The sequence below is a fragment of the Rhipicephalus microplus genome, chromosome 3, assembly GCF_043290135.1.
Source record: "Rhipicephalus microplus isolate Deutch F79 chromosome 3, USDA_Rmic, whole genome shotgun sequence".
NCBI lineage: Eukaryota > Metazoa > Arthropoda > Arachnida > Ixodida > Ixodidae > Rhipicephalus > Rhipicephalus microplus.
Genome location: NC_134702.1, coordinates 64,419,592 through 64,441,441, shown reverse-complemented (window position 1 = coordinate 64,441,441; position 21,850 = coordinate 64,419,592). Strand labels below are relative to the sequence as shown.

Here is a 21,850-nt window from a genome sequence, read left to right as displayed (position 1 = left end):
GTTTCACAGAGAGACTCCCCGGGCAGGCGTATTAAGAGGCAGCGCACGAGCAGTCCCCGCCGCTGTCGTCGGCCCTTAATTGGACGGATGGCGGAGGAGGGTGCCATCGTTATGAGCGGCGCCGTGATGACACCGGATTTCTTCACGTCGCAGTTCGCGACGCCCGTGACGTCACATACGGGCGTCACACACGGACGAGCACGCGCCTTCAGTGGTGTCCTCGTCGGGGGCACGAAAAAGGCCGTGCGAATGGAAGGTGGTGTTTGGGGGCACTTCACGCACGCACGCACGAAGCACAATGAGACGCAGCGGCAAGCTGACTTGAGAGACCGCACAGATAGACAGGACGGCCACGGTCGTGTTGTTTTTGTGGTGTAGTGGTTATCACATCCGCCTAACACGCGGAAGGTCCCAGGTTCGATCCCTGGCAGGAACAATATTTTTTTCTTTCAAAAAAAAGTTTTTTTTTTAGTGGCAGGTTGAAGTAACAGCTCCCAGATAGGATTCACCAATACGTCATACTTCAATCGATAGAGAGATAGGTAGGTAGGTAGTTATGTAGGTATAGATAGATAGATAGATAGATAGATAGATAGATAGATAGATAGATAGATAGATAGATAGATAGATAGATAGATAGATAGATGCGCGCACACGCATATGTGGAGGCATACAGCATCACGCTTTCATGGCAGTAGCCAAGCAGTAAAGTGGCTGCTCATCGCAGTAGCAGTTAATAATTATGGGAATTTTCCAGTGATTTTGAGCAATTATAAAAACGTTCAGGACGTTTTTTTTCTTTTCAATTTAGTAAAAAGATTTTCTTTAGCACATGACAATTATTTATTGCCATATGGTAATGGTTTATCGCCAAGCGTCAAAAGCAATCACTTTCGTTATGTAATGAACAGAAATTAAATCCTTCTTCTCTTTTCACAAACGCCCGTGTGCTCAGATTTGGGTGCACGTTAAAGAACCCCAGGTGGTAGAAATTTCCGGAGTCCTCCACTACGGCGTCTCTCATAATCATATGGTGGTTTCGGGACGTTAAACCCCACATATCAATCAATCAATCAATCAATCAATCTTTTCACAAACGGATGCGGCATTTAACAGATCGAAGGCAGCCGGAAGCCTCACCGCGAACTCATTTAGCTCTCTTTCAATGGGTGTGGTTTCCTAAAATTGCTACGGCAGTTACAACAAAGAACCCAGAAATGTCTATTTCGTCATGGTTTAGACTACAGAAACATTGATCAAGATGGTAAGAAACTCGTATGCAGAGTCAGTATCACTGGCTTCACCTGTAGCTTTCTTCATCACATTAGTATGTCGCATTGAGAAAAGCGTAGCTGCTAATGCAGTGCTCACAGACAGCGAGTCCCCGTTTCTCACCACCATTTACTCTCCTCGACTGTGAAGTGCACCCAGACGTCATGAATCAGCCATTTCCTTGCAGAATCTGCTTGCACACGGCTTCATAAGCGACCTCTGCCGCAAGTCGCAGGAGTGTACGAGGGAAAGTCAAAACTGAACAATAACGGGTACCAAGACATCAGAAACCGCCCCCAACATGGGCACACCACATCACTCCGGAACAATGGAGCTACCTATAGACTAAAGCTAAGCTGACGCTGGAGGAGCTGACTTCATATCATGTTGGTGGCTAGTGGTAAGCCATCGTTTGGGGTTTTGGTATCACGTGCGGTGTTTTGGTTCCCGCACTGCGCATCCTTAAGAGTGATTCAAGATGCCGCGGTGAAAGTATCGCTGGAATGGTCGGGAAAGGGTGGCGTGACGTAGGTTTGGTTGTGTTCACGCTGTGTAAAAAACCCTCATGTATTTTCCGCACAGCACTGTAAGCACTCAACAACCTCGCTTAAGGCGTCTGAGCGGTTCTGCAAGACCCTCCCTGAGAGCTCGGCTCGAAGAAACAGATCGCAAGAAAAGACGGGTATTGAAAGGCTGGGAATTACGTCGGTCTGTTTTTTCGAAGTCAGTGACTCCCTCGGGTGACATAGGACGGCAAGCGACGGAGCGAGACGTCTCAACAAATCTACGAGAGCGAAACATCGTTTCCTCTCTCCATTCAAGCCTTCTCTGGACGGAGGGTGGTTTATCGGGCGAATACTCGTATAACCAAATTTCTAGCACATACATTTTCTCTTTAATAATAATAATAATAATAATAATAATAATAATAATAATAATAATAATAATAATAATAATAATAATAATAATAATAATAATAATAATAATAATAATAATAATAATAATAATAATAATAATAATAATAATAATAATAATATGTATTGTTTTCTTAACCAAGAGCACGATATATTAACGAGGCACGCTATAGGAGAGAGCCTCCGAACTTTTCGAGCATGCAGAGCGCCTTAAACGTTCACTGAAATCGCCCAGTAAACAGGGTCTCCATGGCCATTTGCTTCTCCCGGAATGCGACCTATGCGACTCGGGTCAAACCCATGATTTTCGAATCAGCAGCCGAGCACCAACACCACTGTACCACTGAGGTGGACAGAATTCACAATTTAAACTACCCTATTTCATTTAACGAGAAAATACATTTATGTAAAATATTATGATTAATATTTTGTCTGAAAAAGCAAACGAGCCATTAAATTTACACTTCTTTCCCAGTTCATCTGATGGCTCCACGACGAGTTATGAACAACTGGCAAAGCACTTACCTTACTATAACTGTTGTTCTAAAGAGTCTCCAGTCGCCTTCAAGTGTCTCGTCGAAATGAGACAAGATGACAAAAATGAACGAGGTGACTTAGTGTAAGTGAAACCTGCTTGCAACTTCACACATAACAGTTTGAATGCGTTCTCTTCAATAGATTTCGGTGAGCCCGACTAATGTACTGAATGCAGAGCCTGCTGGTGAGATTGACCTCGCTCCGCTAGGTTTGACAAGGATGAAAGATGTAACGTCGAATAATAGCATGATTTTCGAAGTGAACCTCTTTTTTTATGGCTCATTGTAGACTGGTGTACTTCAGTCTACCGAGCAGTTTTCATTTTTATAGCGCAAAAAGAAAGCTGCTTATTTTTGCCGGCGCAGCAATTCCCTTCAAAAACAGACAAAGCAAACGGAGTTGATGTATATGAAGCGGTGTTCCCAGGCATAATGTGTGGTATCCTACAATGAAACTGACTAAACCGAGATATTGGTGTAATTATGAAGACATAAATTGGGAGTTAGCATGGTGTACCGAACAAGCTGTTAAAAAAATGGGGGTGGCAGGGGATAGACACTCTACTTGGCAAGAGACAAATCATTGGGTTTGATTTCAGAAGTTCGGATAAACATCAAAACTGCTTTTAATCTACCTAATTATTATACGTGCACAAGAAGTTAACGCTAAGTAAAATGTGTGAGCCGTCAATAATTTTACGGGCATAACAGCACCAGCGTAACAACAAACCAAGAAGATACAGGACGCAGCATTCTGTCCTCTATCTTCTTGGTTTCTTTTTATGTTAGTACTGTTATACCTAAGAACTACGCGGCACCAAATAGCTCGACAGCAAATGGTACTAGAGTTCGGTTCCTTCTACCATTGTGCTAACGTGCACTAACTAGATTATGGCTGTCAAATAAATCACTTTGTGTGCAGAGAATCAGCGCGCCATAAAATATTCATGATAATGTTTCTACAGCAAGGAAAAAAAATAATAGGTGTGTACTAATCTTCCGGTTTCTGCCCTAAATGTTTGTACCGATAGAATGCGAATATTATGAGCTTGTATTTTCAAACCTTCTTTGAGCTTCGCCCTAAGCACAACCTACGCTTATTTTACGCAGGTCAACTTCTAGTAGAGCATTCTCAATCTCTTAGCAAGTTTCAAAGCATTATCTTTGTCTTATGAATGTTAATTTATAACCTCACGCTCACGATTAGTCGACAAAGTCCCTCGATTTCTGATCGTGAGTGATCTACAGAACTACTCAACAAGGAATTATAACCCGTATACCGAATGTCGCTTGGAAATTCACCATTTGTTTTCACTCCGAATTCTTCTCTGTCTCCAGAGCTTGATTATTATTCTACTGCGCTGCATGGCATTGAAGCAATCATGTCTTCTAGTAAGATTTTATTTCTTGAACGGTACATAATCTTATTCATTGACGAGGGTGCGGTACAAAAAATGATAAGCATGCAGAGACTCGCGTCCACACTATCATCTTTCCAAACACGCTCTAACAACAAAGAAAAGTGTGTTGGACATTTTTAGATGAGCCATCACTTGTCAAGTATGTTAGTCTTTAAAGATAGACGTTAGCTCTCTTGTGGGTCGCACGACTCTCCTTGAGAGGGTATCACGACCTCCAAAGAGAGTTCACGTGCTCTTTAAAGAGAGTCAACCGCATGGAAAGTCGAGACTCCCAAGGGAGTCAAACGACTCTTATTATCTTAGAGCGTAGAATCGCCAACTGACTACTCACGTGACCCTAAAAACAAGATTTTTTTACTCTTCAGCAATACTCACTCCACACCTATGCACAATGCACTCGAGAAGTTCTTGCATAATAGGAAAAACGCCCGAAGCGCTGATTACTTCCGCTTCAAGCGCTTTAATAGGACGGGGCGACCTTGACAGCGCGATGACAAGCCTTCCATCATTGGTGACGAAACTATAATTGCTTCGTGGTGTCTTTTGGCGATAAAGTGCGAGCTTGCGTTCGCTGCTTTTGGTACGATCTGCACGTAATCCCGCTTAATGTGCTCGATTGCACACAGTCGTCGTCAAGGGAACGAAGAAGGTCATGCGAATGGGAGGCAGCCTTTGGGAGCACTTCATGCACGCAGAGGGACACAATGCGCACTCAGTGACAGCGGCGAGCCAACCGGCAAGACGTGATAGAAAGCGGAAACGGCACGTATTGTTTTTGTGGTGTAGTAGTTATCCCATACGCCTAACGTGCAGTCCTAGGCTCGATTCCTGGCAAAAACAGCTTTTTTAACGCTTATTTTGTTTTTGTAGGTGGCCGGGTAGGAGTAACGTCTTTCAAATGACACGCAACTCTATAGCCTGACATGGCTCAATACGTGACGAATGGCGTTAAACCCTGAAACTAGATAGATAGACAGGATAATATAACGACATCTTCAGTTGGATACACTGTAAAAAAATTACAGCATATTCACGGAGTGAACGATGATGCGTGGGAATGCTTCGGAGGGTTTTATTGGTAAAAAATAACAAACCATACCCCATTTTTGATTCTTCTCGGTGTGTTGAGTACTGTCTCCGTACACCTGGCATAAGAACAACGAAAACTAAGACCACCTATGGTCAGCAACATACAAACTATCAAATACCCAGTCTCTTCAACAAACTTGAAAATGTCGTTGACCTAAATAAAAAAATCCAAAAATACATTCAAGGAAATTCTCCTTCATAATTGCATTGAATATGTTTAATATAATACTTTTATTAGTTATTACTTTATGTGTACTAATGGTTAACTGTATAGTTTCAATGCTGTTGTTTGCTTTTGAAATGTATATGTCTGCAAATTTGTTTTTGATCTCACCTATTGTACATTTTGCGATAATGATTTTGTCTTTTGTCTTTTGTCTTTTGTTACGCATACTGTTCTGTTCTTTTTAACATCGTGGTGTTTCTTTGTCTGAAGATAATTTGCTGATTTTTAGTCTTTGAGTAAATAGTTTTTTTTTATCTGCGTCTAAGTTGTGTGCCAAACTGTATTTCAGAGCAAAAGCCTACGTCAGGCCTTACAGCCTTTTGCTTTTGCTTCGTTTTTTCCTATGTACAGGAAGAAAAAAATAAACCTCAAATCTCAATCTCAAACCGTGTCTGTCTTTCTGTCTGTCTGTCTTGTCTTGTCTTGTCTTGTCTTGTCTTGTCTGGTCTGTCTGTCTGTCTGTCTGTCTGTCTGTCTGTCTGTCCTTCCGTCTGTCTGAACATCTGTCCGTCCGTCCATCCGTTGGTTGATCAGTGAACACTTCAAGTACCGGCATCTCTCATATTTTTATCATATATTGGATGGATTTTATGAGTGTCCCCTTTATAACGGGGCACCGGCATGTCTGCCACGAGGCTCACAAGAAAAAAACAAACAAAAAGAAATGTTTCCTTTTATGTTGGCCCAATGCCTTATCTACTTCGTTTAAATTGATCTTATGAAACAAAGAAAAACATAAATTTTCGTTTTATCTCTCTGCTGTTGAGGAAAAATGACTGCATTTTCCCACTATTTCTGTCCTTTATGTCCACTTCTCTGCCACCAATACTCTATTTTGCATATTCATCATATACAAGTACCGCAATCTAGCGAACATTCCAAGAACTAAGCGAGAGGTGGATACCTACAACTGCGTACGTTGAGGACGCACGACCCACAGGTTAAAGAGCTTCGCCCCTAAAAGCACCAGAAGCCTGAAAGCGGCGAAGGCAAACTTTTACATAGGCGAAAATAGGATGTATCCATTAAGGGACAAGGTAGGCAATGCCACAACCAATATGGATAGGATAGTTGAGGTGGCGGAGGAGTTCTACAGTAAGCGATGCAGTAGCCGAAACAACCAGGGTGATATCATAAGAAGCAATAATAGCCCAGAGAAATTCGACATGCCAGTAGCGACAAAAGAAGTAGTCAGCACCCTAGAAGGAATGCGAAGAGGCAAAGCCGCTGGTGAGGACAAGGTAACAACAGACCTGCTGAACTATGGTGGAAAAATTGTGTTAGGAAAACTAACCACCTTATATACGAAGTGTCTCTTGACGGGTAAGGTACCAGAATCTTGGAAGAACGCCAACATCACCTTAAACCATAAGAAAGGAGACGTCAAGATCTTAAGAAATTAAAGTTGAATCAGCTGACTGTCCGTTCTCTACAAACAATTTACAAAAATATTAGCTAATGAAATCAAGGCGACTATAAGCTTGACCAGCCAAAAGACTAAACAGGATTTCATACAGGCTACTACTCCACAGTAGACCATATTCATACTATCTATCAAGTGATAGAAAAATGCGTGAAATACGCGAACCCCAACGCATGGCCTTCATAGATTACGGGAACGCGTTTGGCTCAATCGAGACATCAGCAGTGATGCAGGCACTATGAAATCAGGGCATCGTCGATTTCTATACAAACATACTGGAAGAAATCAACATTAGGATACACGTCCAACATAGTCGTCCATCAAGAAAGCTACCAAACTATAATAAAGAACGGTGTAAGGCAAGGACACACGATCTCTCCAATGCTATTTATCTCGTGTTTACATGAGGTTTTCAGGGCCTTAGACTGGGAAGAATAGGGGATTAGAGTTATTTAGGAGTACCACAACAAGCTGCGATTCTCTGACGATATTGTACTGATGAGTAACTCAGAGGACGAACTAAAACTCATGATCACTGAACTGGGCAGGGAAAGCAGACGAGTAGGTTTGAAAATTAATATACATAAAATTAAACTAATGTACAACAGTCTCGGTAGAAAAGAGCGCTTTGTGATAGGTGGAAAGTAGCTGGCAGTTGTAAAGGAGTGGTACAACCGCGGAGCCAAACCATGAAAGAGAAATGACTAGAAGAATTAAGATGGGGTGGATCACATTCGGCAAGCATTCTCAATTCACGAATGGTAATCTACCACTAACCCTCAAGTGGAAGGTGAATAAGAGATGCATCTTGCCGCTATACATACGCACTAGAAACCTGGAGGCTTACAAATAGGGTTCAGCTTAAATTGAGGATGACGCAGCGAGCGATGGAAAAGAAAAATGATTGGAAAAGGAAAATGAAAACCTCAATAGACAAGAAGAGAGCAGAGCAGGTGAGGGAACGAACCGGGGTTAAGGATAGCAGAAGCCCAAGACTGGGTTGATTGACGGATCATGGGAGAGGCCTTTGCCATGCAGTGGGCGTAGTCAGGCTGATGATGATGACGAGAAACGATCAAGCCTGGTATCCAGAGCTAACGTTCGACTATTTAGAGTGCGAAGTACTCGGCTATGGGTGAGTTTTGTTTGGGTTGTCCCAGTTGGTGTTTAGAAAAACTTGACGCTTTAGAGTATGTGGTGCTCTGCTATGGGAGAGCTAAGAGCCGCCCCGTAGACCTGACATTTCATATACCATGTCGACAAAAATTACGCCGAGGTGGCGGGCAGTTCAGGCCACGACACAGTGCAAAAAGCAATTCTTCAAAGTGCGACTGGCTTGTTTGATGGATGCTCCAAGTGATGATCCTTCACAGAGACCCCGGTGTTTTGGCCATTTTGAAGTCCACCTGCTGGCGAAGAGAAACAAAAATGAAGACCGAAACTTTGCGAAATAATTGTGATTTGTAGTTAAGCAAGATAACTTTTATTTAATAAGAATTTATAGTTAGGTCTCAAAAAGAAAAACATTGGCAGCATATCCACGGAGTGAATGATGGAGAGTGGGGCGAAGCATTCGTCCGTCCATTCGTTCTTGCTTCCGTCCGTTCATGCGTCCCTCTGTGTGACCGTCCATGCGTCCATCCACCCGTCCGTGCATGCGTCTGTTCGTGCGTCCGTTCCTGCGTTCGTCCATGCATCCGCCCCTGCGTCCGTTCATGTGTCCATCCTCGCATCTGTCCATCTGTCTGTGTGTCCGTTCGTCCATCTATTCAACACTCCAAGTACCACCATCTCGCATCTTTTCATCATGTATTCCCCATATAGAAGCACCATCATCCAGCGGACATTCCAAGGACTAAACGAGAGGTGGCACACGCACACTTTCTTACGGCTTACGCTTCGGGTCTACTTCCCACCTTTGACCACCTCGAGTTCATGGTATATACTAGTTCACTGTATTCATGGCACTGCGGCGCAACGCTTGCTAAACCTTGCTAAAACCAAAGAGGTTACGCCCAGCGAGTATAACGTAGCAACCTTTTCCTGTCAGATAGTGCTCTATGTACTCGCCAATGGCTGCTATTGGGAAATGAGAGACAGGAGAATTCGGCTTTTCCTTTCTTACGGCTTGCGCTTCGTATCTACTACCCACCTTTAACCACCTCGAGTTCATTCATGGTATATACTAGTTCACTGTCATCACGGCACTGCGGCGCAACGCTTGCTAAACCTTGCTAAAACTAAGGAGGTTACACCCAGAGAGTTTAACGTAGCAACCCTTTCTTGTCAGATAGTGCTCAATGTACATTCCAATGGCTGCTAATGGGGATGGCAGCGTGCGTATTAACTAGAAGCCGAATGCTCCTGTCTCTCATTCCCCATTAGCAGCCATCGCCATGTACATTGAGCACTATTTTTTATTGTTCAACAACGCACAGAAGAAATCTCTCACCGGCACTACCTTGGAGGTCAAAATGTTATACTTGTTACATACTACAACGGCTAAAAGGGATGAACGGGTGCCGCTATCAGGAGATTCGCGCCTAAATATGGTACATTGGTACATATGTTGCTAGCAACTCTTTCGTTCGCATTATGGAATAAGAGGTGCGTGAACAGGAATGAGGTGTATTAGGCAGGCCGCTGGTCGGCGGTTTGGTGTGCGGAATTATTTTTGTCAAAGCTTTTGCCTTTTGGTGAATGCGTTGACAAGGATATCCACGAAGCCGTTGATTCATAATGCCGTTGGCGATCGCTGTTTACTGGGCCTCTTCATCTCAGAGCACTAGTTTTAGGAGGATGAGCACGAATACACTTCTCGGTTATGGTAACATCTAACATATTTTTTTTTGCTTTCTGGTGACTACAACACGAGATAGAAAGAGGAAAAGTTTCTTTTAAAAAAGCAGAGGGGTCGGCCTGAGCTCTCTCCTGTGTTCTGCTGCCCTGCACAGGAAATATAGGAAAGGGAAAATAGAGTGATGAAGTATGATGATGTGAAGAGGAAGACGTGGGAAGTATATGTAATAACAACATAAAACAGTGATTTCCAAGTGCTCACGGCAGTGGGAGAACTGTGTCGCAGTGAATGAGAAATATTTCAAAACAGTATTGGCATTACCGCAATTTTTTTACGCCGAGTACAGCGAGTTCTCCTGCCGAGAAATCAGCTGTTTTATCCATCGAAGGGAAACACGCACGTTCACAAAGTTTCATTTTTCATTTGACCGGAGATCGATGTTCGCTGTTGAACCAGTTACCCAGTGCATTCATCAATATAGCTGTTCCCTGTTTCTCGAACGCGTTTCCCTCAAGGTCAACGTCGACCAATGAGCGAATACTAACGAACGCCTCGGTGAATGAACTGTCTGTCTGAAGCCTGGCCGAGCACGTGGCGTCTTTCCACAGACCACTCGTCTTACGCGCCTCGCTTTTCTCGCAGAAGAATACCTTCTGGAAGCTGCGTGTCTCAATCCAGCACGCAGGGTATTCCGTATTGTCTTTGCGAGGAAAGAAGCGAGAAAAGGACTGCCTTGCCGTTCTAAAGCAGCCCGGCGACGAAGGTGTGCCAGCGAAAGCCAACAACGTCGCTTCGTCCTCGGTCATCCACCACACCGAAGAGCGAGAGTTACCGTCGCAGGCTGGGCGCAGTATACGATACCCCTCCTCACCTTGCAATAGCCCAGGTAAGAAGAGAAGAAGGGCGGCTTCGTACGGGGCGAGAAGAATCGAGAAAGAAAGGAGCTCGGCAGGGAAGAGGGCCTCTCCCAACAAGCGGGCCAGCAGTGCCAACGTAGATGGCGATCCAGATAGAAAACCCAGCGCCGCGGCAGACCCGCCGGGCGGCCTTTGCCAACAGGAGTAACAGGGCGTTTCATCCGCGCCTCTGTGACCGCCAGTCGCGTGGCTGCATCACCGCGCGTCGGACCGCGGTGAATCGTGCTCCCCTTCGTGGTCCTGCAAAGTTGTGCTACCACTCCAAGGATCCCGTTGGGAAGCAGTCACTTTCAATCGCGTGGCGAGACGCTACTCGAGTGGTTGGTGTGTGAGCTGACCGTGCCTCTCGTCTTCGAGACCATTCAGACGTTTTGACGGCATCTCTATCCGGCGCTCCGCGCGCACGCTCCGGCTGCGACCAATTGGGTGCCTACACTGTCCTGAAGCATCGGCATCGGTCGTTTCGTTTGACGTGTGGTACATACGGAGAGAGTCAAGCGCTGCATCGAAGGCCGGGTAGGCGGCATCTACTCGTGGATGATAAGAAAGGAAGGGTGAGTTGCTGGTTTATGAAACTCAATGCGTGAAAGATGGCTTCTTCACATATCCTATTGAAGGTTTGGAAAAGATGTGTAAGAAAACTACAAGCGTGACTGTAGTTCTGCGTACAGTGTTATGGGTGATTTGCTACGCTCAGTTTTTATTCGGTAAGAAAATTCCCTGGCAGCAGGCATCTTTTGAGAGAGCTTATGAGTGTTGGTTAGATTCGAACAAAAAGTGCTCTCTTCGGCACCCAATCACGAACACGCACTTAGCAAATGATGCTACGCGGTCACTTATCAAAGTCATTTCACATACGCCAGAAAACTGAAAGCTAATGTTGATTTCATGTCTTGACATAGAGTGATTTTAATGACTGATGTAGTCAACGACACGATTACTTGTGATGCGCTACAGAAGTGATGAAGTCAGGCCTTGTCTGTATTAACACTTTTTGAGAGTTACACGAGGTTCATTGCTCCTTCTCCACTTCCCAAACTCACACACCTCACCACAACAATAATCGTCAGGCTGGCTTTGCATGCAGCGCAGATGCCTATATTCAAAAATTCAGTGATGCTGGGTAGTTTGCGGTCATGCAAAAAAATTAACAAATATGTCCATATAACACAACCCGTTAAATCTTGATTGCATGTTGGACAGCTTAAATCTGCATTTATAAGATTACATCTAGTTCGTTCAGGAAGCATCTGGACAAAGAGCTGCTGCTTTTGTACTGATGATGTTCGTAGGTATTCCGTAAAACACGAAACTGCCATTAACTTTGTGCTTTCAGCAATGCTTACCAGTGCCACATATAGCAATTCGCTGAAGGTTGCTTTGGAAAAACGACCATTTTTACCAGTTTTTTGTTCTAAACCTCTCGGTCCTTATTTTCAGCGATTCTTTCTTTTTTTCAAAGTAGGATGACCCATTTAAAAGATGATAGGTCAACTCATTATTACGAGCGGAGGTGAAGGAGCATGAGGAGATTTTCTGTGGATAGTTTGTACCTTATATAACTGTTTATAACGGGGAAAAGAATACGAATTACGGGCGAAAAGAAGTGTGTTGAATGCTTGATTGAGGAAGTACTTATTGTCTTCAGATATCGGTAAATGAACATGAGTAACATTTCGTACTGTCGCTTCCTGAAGTTGCGTCTAAACAGCGGGTTATTTATGACCACATAAAATTTGATACAAGAAGCTTACTTGTAAGTAGTATTGCTATAAAAAAAATTGGCCCGGTATCAGCATGTTTCACTGCAAGTATCGTTGAATGACGATAAAGTTCCGTCTGGGGAAAGGGGGAGAAAGTGAGTAAAACATTTATTTGATGTTGTGTGCCAAAAAGTCGGTGAATGTAATTTTCGATGATCCGCGCAACGTGCCGGTGCCACCACCGCATCGTCTCAGCAAAGCGCAGAAAACGCCCGTCTTTTAAAGCATAGCGTTGCATTGTCAGCTTAGTGTATTAAAAGCTATTTCCTTAGAATTACTTGTTTTTACCTTTTATAGTATAAAGAAACACGCCACAGTATATGAAGTTTTGAGGTATTGCCTCACAAATGCGTAACATTTGCTTTTCAATCAATACTACGCACAAGTATGAACGCCAAACCATGAGCAATATTAGTGAGCGTGGCGGATGTGGTTAGCGTTTAAATTAAATGCAATCATAATAAACGGCCAAGAGACAAGTCGTTTTGGGTGGCAAACGGACAGACAAAAAGACCAAAATTACTGCGTTGAAATATCTCGAGGGAGACTATCGTTTGTAGAACCGAAGACGTGTGTCATCATCTTACTGCTATACTTAAAAGCGAAAGTGAAGTGTAGATTTTGTTAGCAAAAGCTAAGTTATTAGCTTACTTAAGCACTGCTCAATGTTCGCTGAGCATTAGAGTAGGACTCGGAGTAATATTGGAAGTTCATAATACACCTACACTTCCTTTTTGTTGGGATACTTTTTTCCCGTTACTTTCCGCTTGGGGTATCGAAAGTGGTTGCACTAGCAATACATTTCCTCTAAACCAAAATTTGTTACGCTTTCGAAACTTCTTGCAGAGCCACGTGCTTCCTAATACAAAAAAAAAAATCATACAATTTGTAACGTGACACACATGGGGGTGTTGCGTTCTAGTGAGCCTTTAACTTATTGAAATAATGAAATAAATTAATAAGAAAAAAGGCAGGGAGTTGAACTGGCATTGAAACTTTCGATTTCTTACCCCTTACGAGGGGCAAGGAGAAGTAAAAAGAAATACGTGCAGTAAAGCCGATGCCATGGAAGTTGTACTTTCACAGTTGTATAGACCGCAACCTATATAGTTAGAGCTTTTCACTCGTGCACAAACACCATCAACATTCGCGCAAGTAGCATAGGTAGCTGTCACACATCGACAAGCCTATGCATGCAGTGAGGCGGTCAGCGACACCGTATAGTGTAGTGTGCGTGACAGAATTCTCGAACAGAGCGCATGCCCAACGTACAAGGCGCGCGAGTCAATTCTTTTCGCCTTGACTTCGCGCCCGGCGTGACCAACGTCTAATTTCCGCGAGCGTAAACTGACGTGACCCATTTCTTTTCAAATTCACCTCGACCGTGAATGAGCGGCAAACAAGTATTGAAGGACAGCTTCTTGATGTCACGTGTGAAGAGGCTGTGGATCCTATTTATGGCGTTCATCGTGACTTGAACAAGTCATAGAAGCTTCGTATTGACACCGATTCAAGAATAGTACGCGTCTATCTATGCTTGTTCTTTTTTTTAATTTTGATTTGCCAAGCATCGTATGTGAATGAATCGAAATACTAAGCATGTCCCGTGGTTCATCACTGGCACCTAGTTTCCTTTCTCCTGGAGGTTCACATGGCTGGTGTAGTAACTGAGAGTGCGTGTTAACAGTCGCACAGTCGTATACATTGTTACAGTCAAAGACTATATATATATATATACATACATTACATATATGTTATGTATTGTCCCCCTGGGGACTTTAAGGTATAAAATGAAATGAAATGAAATGAAATATATATATATATATATATATATATATATATATATATATATATATATATATATATATATATTGGATAAAATAAGTCTAGTGATCAAATTTCATTGCAAGAAGGCAGAAGTATATGACTGGCAAAGTTCTTTGAAATTTTTAAATTAGCTCACTCTCACACCACGACAATGAAAATTTTTTGAATCATAAAATGACTCGATACTGTACTAGTTAGACCCAATGTACAACCACGTTTACAGTTTCCGCAAAACCTGTTCTTAAATTTCCTCTTTTTGACGCTGATAGCGACAACTATAGAAGGCAATAGGAAAAAAATGGAGTAGAACGGGATTGAAGTTGTGGAAAAAATCTACCCGGGGTACTTACTTTTGTTAAGTGGAATCCTTTCGAGAACGTCGCATGTGTGGCAACTGAACACATCAAAGCAACTAGTGAATATTTTCCCTTGGCTACATGCACAGTGACTACTACGAGAAATATGTGGACACGAAGCCCTATAGGTGAACCAGCAAGTGAATTTCATTTGTACCGTTGCTGATAACGTTGCGCGCGTCATTGTTGCGCAACCAAGAATACGGGAACCTTGCCGTAGTTGCCTCATTGTTGAATAAATTCCGATACCACTCTAGTAAGCTTGATAAATCTTCATTTCCTGTATATTACTAACTTATTGCAGCACTTCTAGGTGTAGTGCTATCTCTCCTCAAGTTCTCTTCTCTTCCTTAATCGGTATCGGTATCAGGCGTTTCCTCTGCGGCTACTGTCGAAAAGGGGTTAACAAAATTTGTTATTCGGTGAAATGGCACATATTTCTTGAGAACAATAAATCGCATAACAGATACTCACATAGAGCAAACTACGCCTCTCGTTTCATGCGAGTGTGTAGTCATCAGCAAGCTAAACCGCATGGCCTATAACCTCGCATCATTCTTCGATCAAGTCAGCTGTCCCAGCACCCTTTAGTTATTTTTCAACTGGCTTTGGCTGGCCACATGGTTGGAGCTCGTGCACATGCAGAACTGGCAAGTGCACTGCGGCTGGCTTCGTTTGTCGTGACGGGTCTGCCGGTGTTTCGCTTGTTTCTCGACGCCTGCAATGCAGAGTGGTGTGCGTACCACTCGAACACTGACCGTTTATGTGGCAGTACGTAAAAAAACGTTTCATTGATGGAACTGCAGATAGCCGGAACTTCAAACACGGTTGGTGTTGATTCAACACGAAGCTGCGCTCAGACCTGACATAAGAAGGTATCGTATTCATCGAATTTTCTAGGTGCAGGTAATTTTTCCTCCCCCCTCTTTCACGCTTCCAAAACTGCACAGAATAACCTATTGGTCGCTAATGTTATGGTATCGCGACAGTTAGTGCACATGTCCTAGAGTACTGCGGCTACCGATATTTGAGCCAATATATCCGTCGCTGTATGCTGTACTGAACGAAAAAAAAGGATAATTACACATGCGCTAGAGCTCTTCCACTTACAGCTGTTGCGTTGCCTTGTTGCAGTCGCAGAAGCATGCGCTCGACTGGCTATCGGAAGTTATGTCTGAATAGAGTTGTTTCGGAAACAAAAGAAGATTGACACGGTTTCAAGAGAAGTGAAACAGACAGCAGAGACAGGAGAGAGACAATTTACACGCGTTCATAAGGGCGCTGCACTTAATTTGCACTGTATGATTGGCAATAGCGATTGATCTACAAAAAAAAAAAAAAAGCACTGAGCGAGGTGGTGGTGCGGCGATCTGAAGCGTATGAAGACCAAATTAGCACAGCGCTGTTATAGAGACATATGTGGTCGGAATATACGCGAAAGTGGTCGATTCGCTGCTCACATTAATCAGTGATAGATATGATGCATATGATAGGGAACCGCTGAATTGATCAAGGATTCACTTTATCAACAAGTCATTTGTTCATTCGCACAACCTATAGCTTTGTGCACAAAATTTTCACAAGTGTCGCTGTGATAGCTTATGAGCTTAAATTAATTAAGGAACCTAAGATGGTCATAATAAACAGGTAATCGACTGCTATGGCGCGTAGAATAATTAGATCGGTGCCTTGGATCGTAAAAGTGCGTAATTAGTCCGTCAGTTTGCTTTAGCTATGCAGCAGCCGGTACCTCCAGAAAAAAATCACACACACACACACACACACACACACACACACACACACACACACACACACACACACACACACACACACACACACACACACACATGCACGCACATGCACACACACACATACACACACACGCACACGCACGCACACACACACACACACGCACACGCATGCAAACACACACACACACATGCACGCAAACACACACACGCACACACGCACGCACACACACACGCACACACACACACGCACAAACGCGTGGGCACGTTTGTAACATGTAATATGAAATAATCAGGTAAAGGCTACGCCGACTCTGGAGGCATTGTTACTTCTCCTCTAAGGTACGTTCCTCGAGCTTCAACGTATGCCATAATAGTTTTTCCCGGCACACACAACGAGACAATGGAGTCAGCGTGAACATTCTCAGCGTTCCATATTAGCGACCACCGCGACCGACCTGTGACCAGAGTGTGTCACTCGATCGGGCACCCAAGTCATTTCCTCGCGACGTATATGACACAACAGCGACTGCGCCCAGCGGGTCGGGCCGGCCATGCTCTGCTTGACGCGGTGTCGCCGCACGCGCTTCCGTCCGAATATGCACGCAACGCGCATTGAACGAACAATGGGGCAGGCGGTTTTCTTGTGTGTGTAATTGGCTTCGCTGTACGGACGTGGCTGCGGGGCGTGCTTGGCACGCACTAGCGGGTGCAGTTTCCGCCCGTGTTTCGCACTCGCAGGCACCTTCCGTCATCTGCTACTTGACACGTACCGCCACGCCGTGACGGGAGGCGGGTCACTGTACCGTTTACGCGCATCAGCGATTTGTGCCGATGTTATGCTGCACAGCAGCACTGGGCCGTTCCGTTCCACAGACACGCTTTCATTCTTTTCTCTTTGCTTCAAGCGGAGGATCAAATGAGTGCCCCGTACACAACATTCATACCGGCGATCGTATACGCCGATGGCGCGTGGATTCTTAACGGCCGCCACAACAATCGATTGTATATTGAATTACGTCTCGTGTTATGTGCGGTGTGCATTTCTTTGCTCTTTTTGCATGTGTTCTTCGTAAACAACTGGTAGCTTACTGCTTCCTTCTCACGTGGTGCGCGGGAGCGTACGCGTTTGGCACGTTTTTTAGGCCCGGACAATGTTAGTCGCTCGCTATAGATATTCTTTGCCATTGGTTGGATTACAAACCACTCATTCGGGATGCGGGGATTGTTGTCCTAATGCATCTACAGCAATTACTTATTTCCGTGCAGTGGGAAGTTACATATGTAGTAGAATTGCATGCAGATAAAGCGGAAAATACGAAACATTAGGCGTACACTTTATAAATATTACTTCGATTATTCATTGCAATTTTCTATGAGAAGATACATTACTGAGGTTTCGTAAAGGTTGCTTAGGTGTACATAATAAAGGCGCTGAAGTACTTCCTACGGAGAAACATTGCACGAAGAGGCAACGAACACACGTACAGTCATGCCCAAGCGTATACATGTTTCTGTTTCCCATTTGATAAAATGTTGCGTCTTCAAAACCCAGTAGCCATGTAATAACCCATTTAATTTACTATCGCCATGGTCCATCTTCGCACTTTCACAGTACGCATCACAATAACCTTGTCCTTGTTTTTTCGAGAAGTATAAGTGGGATCAACGCGTTGTTCTGACGACAAAGCGTTTTGTCTGTTCGTGGGCGAAGTTAATTGCATGTTTTGATGGACGCTACGGAACCAATTGCGGATGTGTAATCCAACTCTGATTTTATGTAATGTAGCGGAGTTGTAGTTTGAAAAGTGCTTTTGTTCTCGCAGATTTCTATCACTGCATGCACTACGCTTAAATAGTGATTTCATGAGTAAATTTGACGTAGCGCAAGATGGTGGGGGCTGAAGTAAGGGGTGTAAAAATTATATGAAAAAAAAAACACTTCCGCAGCAATCGAACTGGCGTTCTACACAGTAAACAATTGAAGTGATGTGGTGTGGACGTAGAATGGCAAGATAGCAATTGCTTTATCTCATTTACTTCCAGAAAAATTTTTTACGGCCCAGTTATTTTCATGGTCTTCTCGTACTGCAACTCCAGATCCAATTTGCAAACTTATGACGCTCCGCACAGTCAATTTGAAGCTCTTTGTCTCCAGTCTAATAAAAAACAAATCAAGTGAGCGCGAGCAGTTCTTCTTCTCAGACGAGGCGCTGATATTGTAAATATAGGCCAACCGGTCAAGTTCAGCACCGTGTAGCAGAGGACCAGGTTGTTGGCTTCGCGTCGTGCCGAGCGCGCTAAGATATGTACGGACTCGTTGGATATAACGTACTAGTTTTGAGGTCGCCGGACAGGCAAGCGAGCAAGTTCGAGTGACGGTGTAACAAGCTACGCAACTGCGGCGATGAAGAACAGGCGCCAAATCGGGCTGCGAGTAGTTAAAGTGAACGAGGGTGATCGGCCTACGGCTGCAGTGGCTATCAAAACCAGTGCAGCGCTTCATCTAACTCTCTACGTATCTATCACATTTTTTTTCTTTTTTTGGTAAGGATGAGGAGGAAGAGGGGGAAAACAGAAGAATGGGAAGGGACGTGGAGCTGTAAATAGAAGAAAGATTAAAACGATTGGGGGAGTTCAACATCCCGAAGCCATAATTACGACCGATTCCCTATTGGAGGACTCCGGAAGTTCCGTCCACCTGGGGCTCATGAACGTGCACCTACATCAAAATACACGGGTCTTAAGAATCTGCACTTCCATCGAAAATGCGGCCGCCATAGCCGGGATTCAATTCCGCGACCTGCGGGTCATCAGCCGAGCACATAAACTACTGGACAATCATGGCGGGTGAGAACAGAAGAAGTTTTTGCTAATACTAGGCGTTTATTTTAAATAGACTGGAAGTGCAAACAATTAGACACGAGTCAAGGAACCATTAATGCCACGGATGGCGTCTCTGGTGTCTTGGCCATTGTATCCGTGTTGGCACGCCTACTGTTTTCAACACGGAGGAACATCAGTTTATCAGCTTCATGCAAAGCCAGGCTAAGACACCTTTAATTGTCGTTCTTCCGGGTGCAAGAAACGGCAATACCAAATATTCTGTGGAGTTAGCGTTAAAAGAAAATAAGTTAATATAAAGTAAGTTTAATGGCGCAAAAAAAACTGAGCGTTCTTGCGTTTGAACTAGTCCTGATGCTCTAATTATTAGCTGAGAACTAGTGGCCTATCGTTAACTGAAGATGGGCACCGTAAAGTAGGCAGCGGGTAAAGGGTACCTGGAAAATAAAGATACTATACGAGTGGTTTCTCATAGGTTGGCCTCCTCACTGACTAAATGTTCACTGCCATGTTACAGAACCTAAAGTAATTATGGGACAGCAAGCATCTTTCATCCATGAAAATGTATTTATTTAATATTGAACTGTTGTTTCATGAAGCGACTGGCGGTAGGTGGTTGATGCTTATAAAAGCGATGCATTGTCATTTTTCACCGTGGTTTCAGTTGTGGACCCAAAATACCTTATGCAAATGTCATATCTAAGGTCCATCATAATCGTTCAGTTGAGCTTTGTGAAATAAGCAACCCAATAACTACCTCTGGCTTGCATCTAGCGTCATGATTCAAAATACAGCATGTGTCATAAGATAAGCTCAACAAATATCCTGACGGGTGAGCTGTGGTGGCTCATCGGGAATTTTTCGAATGCAGAAACATGGACATTTATGGTGGTATAATTTAACATTTTTGTACGTAGTACCGCCAGTCTTGTGCGTAAAACGGCAACTCAAATACATTTTTTTCTCAGAGCGGCTGTGATGTTGAAGTGTTCGTTTTTCTTTCTTTTTTAAACTATATACGCAGCCACGAGAGACCACTTTGAAGGTGGTGAGATACAGCCTTTCGTGTTTGATTAGCTCTATTTCCCTTTCCCAGCCGTCGTACAAGACACGTGACCCTGAAGATAGACACCGACGTGTTTGGACGCAAACGCCGACGCTGTGTTACGCGAGGCGCACGCATGTACGCCCCACGTCTCTCAGAGCACGCCTGTGCATTCCCCAGTTTGTCTACGTGTGCCTTTCATCTCACCGACACAGGCCATCGCCTTGCTGCGTTCGAGAACGTCGACGCTGTTTTCGTGCATCAAGTGGTCGTGTATCCCTCAAACAAACACGCTATTTCGGTGTCCAACACTTTCGGTAGCTGCCTCTCTGGAATCGGGGACACAGAACGACGTGCAGAGATAAGCCGATCTGCAGCTTCTAAATCGGTGTACCTGCGACGGTTGTTCAGGTTTCGTCCACCGCGCAACGTCGACCTCTTTTCGCCGATAGATCGAGTTGCCCTCACTCTACAAAAAAAAGGAAACAAAGAAAAGAAACATCAATGAAGCACACAGGCAAAAGGAACACGAACGCCACTCACATGTAATTCCGTTCAATTTCCCAGGCATGTTTGCTCTTCAAGTTATTTCCTCTTCAGCTTCCACGTGCACAGCCGTGGCACGTCCATATGGACATGTTCTGGTTAGCATCAAATCGGGCGTCGTCAATGAAAGAAATCACTCGGAAAGCTCTTGTCTTTTCGACTGCAGGGTCAGATGCGCACATTGAAATGTTTCAAGAATATCCGCAAACAGGATAGTTATAGGTGCTTTGTTTAGCTTCTTATAGGCCTCGTGAACTTACTCCGTTAGCCTTAACGTTTTTTTTAGGAAAAGTCAGATTAGCTACTGAGTAACTTTCGGGCAAGCGGTGCGATTTGTTTTTTGAGTCTTAAATAAGATCGGGGCTATAGGTTAACGCGGCTTTCCATCGCGCGATCAGATAACAAAGGACGTCCCCTTTTTTTTTTTTCATTTTTAACAGACCGTGCACAGTTTTCTTATCTCGAGAAGGTCGTCTTTTCTAATGACACAAAACGCTATAGTCGAAGGTACGTCCTTCAATTCAGCTGGCGTAAAGAACGTTCAGTAGAAACGAACTCGTTCGAGCATCGAAAGCAGGGTTGATTCGACGCGGATGGCTGGGCGCATAGTATGTATCGCTCTGCTTTGACTCTAAACATCGAGAACTGACTGATAGATGAGAGTTTCACGAGTAATTTTTTTCTGAAGCAAATGGGCTTGGAATTGGCACATGAACAATCATCATCATCAGCCCGACTACGCCCACTGTAGGGCAAAGGCCTCTCGCATGATCCGCCAATCAACCCGGTCTTGTGCTTTTCGCTGCCCCGTTATATTTGCGAACGTTTTAATCTCATCGGTCCAGCTAACTTCCTGCCTCCCTTTCGTGCGTTTGCATTCTCTGGCAATCCTGTCAGTTACCCTTAATGACCAGCGGTTATCCTGCCTACGTGCTCCGTGCCCAGCCCATGTCCATTTCTTCTTCTTGATTTCAACTATGGTATCTTTAACCCCGGTTTGTTCCCTGACCCATTCTGCTCTCTTCTTGTCTCTTAAGGTTACACCTATCACTTTCCTTTCCATCACTCGCTGCATCGTGACCAATTTAAGCTGAACCCTTTTTGTGAGTCTCCATGTTTGTGC

General features: G+C 44.1%; 1 protein-coding gene and 1 non-coding gene across 2 annotated transcripts in view; both read left to right on the top strand.

Annotated features, from left to right (window-relative positions):
• The first annotated feature begins 363 nt into the window (after positions 1-363).
• On the top strand, positions 364-436 carry TRNAV-AAC (transfer RNA valine (anticodon AAC)). Its single transcript has one exon. It is a non-coding gene; the product is annotated as a tRNA-Val (tRNA).
• A 10,296-nt stretch (positions 437-10,732) lies between these two features.
• The window catches only part of LOC119174076 (uncharacterized), a 99,546-nt gene continuing 88,428 nt past the window's right edge, over positions 10,733-21,850 (top strand). The window contains exon 1 of the mRNA XM_075889660.1: positions 10,733-11,152. The gene's annotated coding sequence lies outside the window, so the exon portion shown is untranslated. The remainder of the gene's footprint in view (positions 11,153-21,850) is intronic.